We start from the raw sequence: 10,116 nt of genomic DNA on the forward strand, positions 1-10,116 counted from the left end.
ATTTATTTTTTGTTCGTGCATTAATTTATTTGTTTAGTAATTTATTTGTTTGCTGGACCATTTATTAATGCATTTACGTCTGTGTTTTTATGTATTTATATATTTGTGTATTTATTTATTTATTGATGAATATATCTATTTATGTGTTCATGTGTTTCTGTTTATTTATTTTTGTATGTATTTATTATTAATTTAGTTTCATATTTCTTCATGTAATTATTAATTAATTTATTTGTTTACTTATATATCTTTGTATTCAGTTATTATTTGTTTATCTATTTATTATGCTTTTATTTATTTATTTATCATTTTATTGAATTATCTATTTATTTATCTATATGTGTTATATTTTTATGTATTTATATATTTTATTTATGTACTTATATATTTATGCTTGTATTTATTTGTCAATGTATTCATGTATTTATTTGTTTGTTTATTTTTTCATTTGTTTATTGATGTATTTAGCTATGGATGTATTTATATTCTTAATTATGTATTTCTTTGTGAACTTATTTGTGTTTATTTATTTATGTATTTATGTACTTATTTATTTATGTATGTATCTACTTTTTTATTTATTTATCTAAATTTATGTATTTATTGTTTATATTTCTATTTATTTACTTATATTTATTTTTCTATGTATTTATTTCTCTATGTATCTCTATATTTATTTTTGTATTTTTGCGTCCACTCATTTTTGTACTTATTTATTTATCTATTATTTTGTAATTTTGTTTATGTATTTATTATTTTGTATATTTATATATTTATTTGTGTATTTATATATTTATGTATCTATGTATTTAGTTATGTACATACTTATTTTTATGTATTATTTATTTATTTATTGAAGTAATTAGTTATGTGTGCTTTTATTTACTTATTCTGTGTTGATTTATTTTTTATTTGTGCATTAATTTATTTGTTTAGGAATTTATTTGTTTACTTGTTCATTTATTAATGCATTTATGTCTTTGTGTTTCAATGTATTTATATATTTGTGTATTTATTTATTTATTGATGAATATATCTATTTATGTGTTCATGTATTTGTATTTATTTATTTTTGTATGTATTATTATTAATGAATTTATTTATGTATGTATCTACTTTTTCATTTATTTATCTACTATGTATGTTTTTATTATTTATATTTATATTTATTTACTTATATTTATTTTTCTATGTATTTATTTCTCTATGTATCTCTATATTTATTTTTGTATTTTTGCATCCACTCATTTTTGTATTATTTATTTATCTATTATTTTGCACTTTTATTTATGTTTTTATTTTTTAATTTTGTATATTTGTATATTTATTGATGAATATATCTATTTATGTGTTCATGTATTTGTATTTATTTACTTTTGTATGTATTTATTGTTAGTTTAGTTATTTATATCATGTAATTATTAATTTATTTATTTATTTATTTGTTTACTTATATATTGTTATGTTTAGTTATTATTTCTTTATCTATTTATTATGCTTTTGTTTTTTTATTTATCATCGTATTTAATTATCTATTTATTTTTGTATATATGTATTATATTTTAATGTATTTATATATTTATTTGTGAATTTAGTGATTATTTATTTGCATATTTATTTATGTATTTATTTTTGATTTATTTACTTTTATGAATTATTCTATTTTTTTACTTACTGGTTTAATTTTATTTTTTTGTTGATCTAGATATTTATTCGTGGATTTAGTTATTTATGTATTTATTTATTTATATATTTATTTATATATCAATGTATTTAGTGATGTATGCTTTTATTTACTGACTTGTGTTTTGATTTATTAATGCATTTGTTTATGTATTTTTTTATTACATATATTTAACTATTTATTTCCATATTTATATATTTAACTATTTATTTCCATATTTATATATTTATGAATCTTTGTATTTATATATGTATATACTTATTTTATGTATTATTTATATATTTATTGAAGTAATTAGTTATGTATGTGTTTATTTACTTATTTTATATGTTCATTTGTATACGTATTTAATTATGTCTATTTATTTGTATATTAATTTATTTTTTTCTTATTTATTTATTCATCGATTCATTTATTGATGCATTTTCGTCTGTGTTTTTATGTATTTGTATATTTGTGTATTTATTTATCTATCAATGAATTTATCTATTTTTTATATTTATTATTAATTTAGTTACTTATATCTTCATGTAGTTATTAATTTACATATTTATTTATTTTTTTGTTTGTTTACTTATATATCTTTATTTACATTTAGTTATTATTTATTTATCTATTTATTGTGCTTTTGTATATCAATTTATTGATTTATATATTTATCATCTTATTTAATTATCTATTTGTTTATCTGTATAGGTATTATATTGTTGAGTATTTCTATATTTGTATGTGAATTTATTGATTATTTATTTGCATATTTATTTATGTATTTATCTTTCTATTTATTTATGTTTTTATTTATTTTTGTGAATTTATCTTTTTATTTATTTATGAGTTTAATTATATTTTTTTGTTGATCTAGATGTTTATTCATAGATTTAATTATATATGTATTTATTTATATATATTTATTTATTTATTGATGTATTCAGTTATGTATGCATTTATTTAGTAACTTGTGTTTTGATTTATTTGTGCATTTTATAAATTTTTTATTATTATATATATATATTATATATTTTTGTATGATTTATGTATGTTGTATTTATTTATTTATTTCTTCCCTTCTATATTAATGTTTTCATTTATGCATGTGCTTATTTATTTATTTGTATTTTTGAACTTACTATTTTTTTATCAATTTATGTATCGATTCATTTATATCTTTTCTATTTCTTTGTAACTGTTTACATTTTATTTATTTATCTTTTATTTGTCCATTTATTTATTTATTTATTTATGTATTTATTTATTTGTATACGCAATTATGTGTTTACTAGTTTATTTATGTTTTTAATTATTTGTGTATTCATTTGTTTATTTAAAAATGAATGTACACATTTATGTATTTGTTTGTATGTTTATTTATTTATATATCCTTTGATTTGTGTACTTATTTATTTATTCATGTATTATTTATTAATACATTTATTTATTTAAAATTTATTTTATTTATTTATTTGTGTTTATTTATTTATGTATGTATTTTAAGTTATAATATTTATTTGTCTTTTTATTTATTTATATATTTATATGTTTGTCTATTTATTTACATACATATGTTTCTATATATATTTGCTTATTTAATTATTTATTTGTGTATAGGTTATTTCATAATGTATTTATTTCTTTTATATTTAATTTATTTATTTGTTCATTGTCTATTTATTCATTTATGTGTTTACTTATTTTTTATCTATATATTTATGTATTTATATATTTATTGATTTTTTATTTGTTAACTTATATATGTAAATAATATTTCTTTACTAATTTATTTGTTGTTTATTTATTTATTAATGGACATATATTATTATGTGTTTGTTTATTTATTTATTTCATGTTTATATATTTATTTATTTATGTATTTATTTATATATTTATTTTGATGTATTAATTTGTTTATGTACTTTTATATTCATTTATTATTATATTTACTTATGTACTTGTTTATGTAACTATTTATATATATGTGTATATATGTATTTTCTATCTTTCTTTCTTTTGGAGTTTATTTATTTCTTTATTAATTTATTTATGTTCATATGCATTTATTTATGTATATATGTATGTAGTTATTTATGCATTTATTTATCTATTTATATGTATATCTATTAATGTGTTTATATATTTGTGTTTTTGTATTTCTTTATTAATGTATTTATTTATATATTTATGTTATTATTTATCTATTTATGCATTTGTTTGTTTGTTTATTTAAGTATTTAGTGGTTTATGTATTTTTTTATTTATTTATGCATTTAGATTTTTTTCCATATTTTTGGTTATTTCAGTATATATTTATTTCTTTTATATTTTATTTATTATTTATTCATTTTCTTTTTATTCATTTATGTGTTTCTTTTTTTATTTATCTACATATGTATTTATATAGTTATCGATTTTTTATCTATTCATTTAGTTATTTGTTAACTTATATTTGTATGTAAATATATATATTTCTTTACTAGTTTATTTGTTGCTTATTTATTTATTAATTGACATGTATTATTATGTATTTGTTTATTTATTTATTTTCTTCTTGTTTATATATTTATATATTTATTTATATATAATTATTTTGATGTATTGATTTGTTTATGTGCTTATATATTCATTTATCGCTATATTTACTTATGTATTTATTTATGTAACTATTTATATATGTGTGTATATATGTATTTGCCATCTTTCTTTCTTTTGGACTTTATTTATTTCTTTATTGACGTATTTATTTATATATTTTTAATTTTTATTTATTTATTTGTGCATTTATTTGTTTATTTATTTAAGTATTTAGTAGTTTATGTGTTTTCTTATTTATTAATGCATTTAGATTTTTCTTTTTCATATTGTTTTTTTGTCTATTTATTTATTTACTTATATATTTAGTTATGTATTTATTTATTAATGTTTGTATGTATTTATTTTTTTATGGATTTAGTTATGTAGTTATTTATTATTTGTTTGTTTTATCATGTTTTTAGTTTTTTTTCTTTTTTTGTTTCTTAATGTATTTATTTATTTATTTGTGTATATATTTATTTATAGTGTATGTATTTATTATTTATTTTGTTATATATTTGTTTATGTACTTATTTATTTATTTTTATTCATTTAATTTTTATCTATGTTTTGATGTATTTAGTTTTTATGAATTTATTTATTTATTCATTATTTATTGATTTATTTAGTTTTATGTATTTATAGATTTATGTGTGTCTTTATTTATTTATGGATGTATTTAGTTAATTTTTCTCTATGTTTATTATCTTCATATTTATGTATTTATATTTTACTTATATATTTATTTATTTATCTGTTAATGTATTTACATAGTTACATATTTATTTATTTAGTTATTTATTTATTTGTGCATTTATTGATAATTTATTTATTTATTTATTTCTTTATATATCTTTTGTTTACATATTTTTTATTCATGTATTTGTTTTTTATTTGTTTATGTTGTTATACATTTATTTATCCATTTATTGATATATTTATGCCTTTGTGTATTTAAGTTTTTATATATTTGTGCATTTACTTATTGACAATTTTATTTATGTATTTTCATGTTTATGTATTTTGTATTTATTTATTTTTTATGTATTTATTATTTGTTTAGCATTTATCTATTTTTATCTCTTGATGGATGTGTGAATTTATTTATTTATTTATTTTTTGTTGATGTATTTAGTATTTATGTTTTTCTATATCTGTGCATTTATTTATTGACGAATTTATTTATGTATTTTCATGTCTATGTATTTTGTATTCATTTATTTTTTTATGTATTTATTATTTGTTTAGTATTTATCTATTTTTATCTCTTGATGGATGTGTGAATTTATTTTTCATGTATTCATTTATTTATTTCTTTTTTTATTTTTTTATTTAGTTATGTTTATATGTATTTATTTATTAAGGTATTTATTTAATCATTTATGTATTTATGTATATATTTATTTTTATCTGCTTATTTTTTATCTATTTGTTTATTAATGTATCTACTTATTTGTCCATTTATTAATGTATCTATTAATGTACCTATATATTTTTGTATTTATTTTTTGATGTATTTGTTTGCTTATTTATTTATTTATTCATTTGTCATTTTTTTATTTATTTATGTATTTAATATTTACGTATTTACTTTTTTGTTTTTAAATTTATGTATTTTTATGTTTATTTAGTTATTCATTTGTTTATTTATCTATTTACTTATATATTTATGTATTTATATATGTATTTATTTATTTGTTTGTTTGTGCATTTCTTGATTATTTACTTACATATTTATTGTTTTGTGTATTTATTTATTTATTGGTGTATCTGTTTATTTATTTATTTATCTGTGTATTTGTTTATTTATTGATGTCTTGATGTGGATATTTTTTATTCATGTATTTGTTTTTTATTTGTTTATGTTGTTATACATTTATTTATCCATTTATTGATATATTTATGCCTTTGTGTATTTAAGTTTTTATATATTTGTGAATTTACTTATTGACAATTTTATTTATGTATTTTCATGTTTATGTATTTTGTATTTATTTATTTTTTATGTATTTATTATTTGTTTAGCATTTATCTATTTTTATCTCTTGATGGATGTGTGAATTTATTTATTTATTTATTTTTTGTTGATGTATTTAGTATTTATGTTTTTCTATATCTGTGCATTTATTTATTGACGAATTTATTTATGTATTTTCATGTCTATGTATTTTGTATTCATTTATTTTTTTATGTATTTATTATTTGTTTAGTATTTATCTATTTTTATCTCTTGATGGATGTGTGAATTTATTTTTCATGTATTCATTTATTTATTTCTTTTTTTAGTTTTTTATTTAGTTATGTTTATATGTATTTATTTATTAAGGTATTTATTTAATCATTTATGTATTTATGTATATATTTATTTTTATCTGCTTATTTTTTATCTATTTGTTTATTAATATATCTACTTATTTGTCCATTTATTAATGTATCTATTAATGTACCTATATATTTTTGTATTTATTTTTTGATGTATTTGTTTGCTTATTTATTTATTTATTCATTTGTCATTTTTTTATTTATTTATGTATTTAATATTTATGTATTTACTTTTTTGTTTTTAAATTTATGTATTTTTATGTTTATTTAGTTATTCATTTGTTTATTTATCTATTTACTTATATATTTATGTATTTATATATGTATTTATTTATTTGTTTGTTTGTGCATTTCTTGATTATTTACTTACATATTTATTGTTTTGTGTATTTATTTATTTATTGGTGTATCTGTTTATTTATTTATTTATCTGTGTATTTGTTTATTTATTGATGTCTTGATGTGGGTATTTATTTATTCATTTCTTTATCCTGGCCTTTAGTTATTTGTTTATTTATGTTCATATGTATTTATTTAGTTATTTATGTATTTATTTATCTATTTATTTTCTATCTATTCATGTATCTATTTTTATTTATCTATTTGCTTATTTACCTATTTATTTGCTTATGCATGTGTTTATTTATATATCTATTTATTTATCTATCAATGTGTTTATATATTTATGTTTTTTTGTATTTATTGATGTATTTGCCTATTTATTTATTTATTTGTGTATTTTTTTATTTATATAGTTACTTTTGCATTTGGGTATCCATTTCATTATCTATTTATTTATTTGTCTATATGTTCATTTATTCATATATTTATTTATCTACATATTTATTCATCTATTGATGTTTTTATATATCTATATTTATTTATTTATGTCTTTGTTTATTTATTTAATTTTTACATATTTTTGTATTTATGTCTTTTTGTTTAAGTATTTTTTATTTACTTTTTATGTATGTAGTCATCAATGTATTTATTTTTGTTTATGCATTTATGTATTTTATTTAATTAATTATTTATTTGTCTATTTATCTATTTATCCATATGTTTATCTATTTTATGCATGTATTTATTTATTAATGTGTTTATGTATTTTTTTATTTATGTTTTATTTTATGCATGTATTTATTTATAGTTATTTATTTAGTTATTTATTTTTTATTTATGTTTGTATTTATTTATTTATTGATGATTCAGTTATGTACGTATTTATTTGCTTGTTTATCTATTTATTTATTATGTTTTAATTTTTTTATATATTTTATTGTTTTAAGTTTTATTTATTGATTTATTGATTTATGTATGTGTTTATTTCATTATTGTTTGTTTATGAATTTATTTATCTATATATTTATGTGTTTATTCACCAATTTATTTATCTATTTTTGTATTTATATATTTTTGTATTTCTTTATTTATTCATGTTTTTATTTTTGTTAAGTTATATATTTATCTAGTTATTTACTTAATTGTTTAGTTATTTATTTATCTATTATTATTATATGTATATATTTATTTATTTATGTATTTACTTTTTTATTTATTTAATTTTTTTTATTTGCTTATTTATTTATTTGTTGATGTATGTGGTTGTGATGTATTTGTTTGCTTATTTATGTATTGATTTATTTTTTTGTTGTTTATTCTTTTATGCATTTATTTATTTATTATTTTATTTATGCATTTATTTCTTTATCTATTTTTCATCTATTTGTTTATATGTTTGTTTATTTAGTCATGTTTTTATTTTTTGATTTGTCTATGTATTTATTTATTTTCGTAAATATATATATTTATTTATTGATTTATTTATGTATGCATGTATTTATGTCAATATTTATTTACTAGTGTATCTATTTTTATCCTGATCTTTTTATTTACTTGTCTATTTAGTTAATTATCTATATATTTATCTATCTATTTATCTATCTATTTATTTATCTATTTATTTATTTTTATGTTTGCTTATTTATATTTATGTATTTATTTATTGATGTATTTATGTATTATTTGTGTATTGTTTTAGTTATTTATTTATTTTTTATGTATTTATTCATTTATTTATAGGACCTATCCAATTATGATTGCTCTCTTAAAAATACGTTGAACCCTTAAATCTAGGTGAAGATGGATTCTATCCCCGATCGTTTGGTTTAATTGTTGAGGATTTTATTAGCTTGGTATTTTTGTATAAATATTTTTGTTTGTCTATTGGCTTATACCATGTAGGCATCCTTTACCGGTATGTGTGCATTAACTATTATAGTATGTATATAACAAATGGATGCATTCACTTGCGCATAGGGCCATGATGATCATTTACAATTCCAAATAAATTATCTTTTGATGAAATATGATAATAAAGTGATTTATTTTTGTCTGAAACATTAATTTTCTAGATAAAATTGTCTTTTTTTTTTTTTTTTTTAAGTTTGAAACCTAGGACAGTCCTATGCAAATTATAACCACAACCGTTAGCCTTGTTTCAGAGATGGTTTTGTAGGTTCTCATTCACCATTTAATTTGGATCTATTATATAGTTATTTGATGTACTTTTTAAATTAGCTATCAATGTAAGATCAGTAGTCGATTTTATCTTTGAGCATTAAGGAAGCAAATGAGTCAAGCTACTTGAGCTCTAACCGGATCCAAGCTTGTCTTGATTCAGCTACTATCGAGTTCGAGTAGATTGAATAGTTTTTTTTAGTTGAGCTTAAGTAACAAAATACTTGGCTCAAAGACTTGCAAACCTATTTGAGTTTATATATATTTTTAATAATATTATATATATATATATATATATATATATATATATATATATATATATATATATATATATAAAAGCAGATTAAAGATAAATTCGAATTCAAGCTTGAGAATGACTTATTAACATGAGTATTATCTTTTGTTCATTGAATCGAGGTCGAGCTTTGGATACTAATGCGCAATCGATCGAGTCGACTTTCGAGTTCGACTATTTTGAATTAAGTTAAACTCGAGCCTCTAACTATTCAATGCATCATAGCTCAATTCCATCCTTATCTGAGCATATAGCTTGATGGTACACCATTTTGCCCCAAAGTAAGGAATCACAGGTTCAGATCTTGACTAGTATTGTCCTTCAAGAATTTAGGCACCATCCAAGTATTTTTAATAAAATCCCAATCCTGTACTGAATGGCGATAGAACAATTGCGAGAACAGCACTAACCTAAAAGTCATGCATCGACTCTTTCACCTTTGAGCAACATGATAACCGCACTTAACCCTACAACAACAAACTGGTCCGGTAATTTTGATCCGCCAATTAAATTCTATCCTTGAGAAGAGGCTCCTCTTAGGCAAGTGCCTTGGACTACTAACTGAGACTACTTTGGGACTTAATTTGTTTTATAACTACGATTTGTTATTTCTCATGGCTATATCATTAGATCAACGCATGGAATGATGGATAGCTAACTATGAAGAACCAATCTATATAAGTATTATATTATTGCTCCTATCATTGTAATATCTTATATTTTATCTCGA

The sequence above is a fragment of the Elaeis guineensis genome, chromosome 2 (assembly GCF_000442705.2).
Source record: "Elaeis guineensis isolate ETL-2024a chromosome 2, EG11, whole genome shotgun sequence".
NCBI classification, from domain to species: Eukaryota; Viridiplantae; Streptophyta; class Magnoliopsida; order Arecales; family Arecaceae; genus Elaeis; species Elaeis guineensis.